Here is a 1,581-nt window from a genome sequence, read left to right as displayed (position 1 = left end):
AAAAAAAAAAAAAAAAAAACCAACAGACCTCAGACATACCAGAGGTCAAAAAGTACAGATAGGAAGAGAATTTGGCTGCTGGTTGTTTAGATACGCAAAAAGCTGACTTCCGTTGATATCACCCGGCATCGCTAAAAACAATGCATCAGGGCTTACTTTGTAACCAGGTAAGGTAAATGACTTCCTTAAAACAGATATAATAAAATAAAAATTGCAAATATAAATAATATACTTCATATTTATTAGCCTACGATAAAAACTGTGGTGTCTGGAAATGTTTAATTCGTTCTTCAAAGGCACTGTCTAAACCTATGTGTTGTAGTGCTCTGGTTTAGGGCATGATGGGTTCATTTTCATTGTCTTTTCACAACCTATCTAACAGAAATTGTTTTCTGATGCTCTGTTCCAATTAGCCAATCACCATTGGGAGGAAGGAGGGACAAATATACCCGAGATGAAATTTCTTTTTTATCCTCTCTTTTTTCAAAATTAGAGAGAGAAAAAAGAAAGTCATGCAGGATGGCATTGATGCCTAGAAAATAGCCAGGAAAAGGTGTTTTCTTCTACTCTTATGATCACCAGTGGTGAAGAGACACTTAGTTTCTTATTATAGCTAACCTGATTTGTTACAAGCACTTAAGATTCAGAATGAATGACTGCATCTCCTTATAAAATACCCACTTCAAAAGTGTTTAACAGAGCACATATCCCTTTGCTGCAAGTGTTCCCCTTGATTTTACTTAAGTATATAGTCTTTCCTTGTGAAGAGACTACATAAAGGGAGTCCATGGTTACTTTTAAACAAAAGTTCATTACAACATGGCTGAACTATGGTGATATACTTGCTGTTTTCAGAATTAATATTTTGAACCTAAAAGAAATAGCCGTTTTGAAGAATTACTCTGTACTTCTGCCAAAAGTGACATGGTTAAGTAGTTTGACAGATTCCTTATTGGTATAAAGCTAAAAAGAAAGCTAGTTTTATAGTTTATTTACAATTAAAACAACAGTTACATTAGGTGGAGTTTCAGAGTAAGATTTAGAACGTTATGTAAAAAAGCAAAAGCTTTTAAAACCCAAACTCAATTCAATGTTTTCGTTTTAAGTTTTTATTATTTAAATACACCATACTAGAGCAAATGTCTCTGAAAATATCACAAATAAAAGATTTTTCTTCATTCAGCAGATTAGAAGTAGGTGAAAGTTTCTACACAGTAGCTGCTATGAGCCTGACTTTTTTTCCTCCTTTTTTGCCTTTTTTTTTTTGCCATGGGAAGTAGCAACATTAGGACAAAAACACTTACATGCATACATACATTGTATTTTACAGAGATACAATAAAAGTGTTTGTGATAGAATATCACAAAAGCCACATCTTTCCTTTATCTCATGTTCAGTTTGATTGAAACACATTTCCTTACAACACTTAAATATACAAAGAGCAAATAGAATGTTGTTAAGGTAAAACACAGGGTACAAACTCCGGCCAGTGCCCTGATAATTGTTAATGAGGGTAGAAAGCAGTTTTCAATGCTCCTTTTAATTAGCTTCATTAGTCATTTTCCCCACCCACCCTCCCCC

This window comes from Gavialis gangeticus, unplaced genomic scaffold (assembly GCF_001723915.1).
Source record: "Gavialis gangeticus isolate Ggan-Ray unplaced genomic scaffold, GavGan_comp1, whole genome shotgun sequence".
Taxonomy (NCBI): Eukaryota; Metazoa; Chordata; order Crocodylia; family Gavialidae; genus Gavialis; species Gavialis gangeticus.
The sequence above is the reverse complement of the archived record's forward strand: the minus strand, read 5'-3'. Positions refer to the sequence as shown.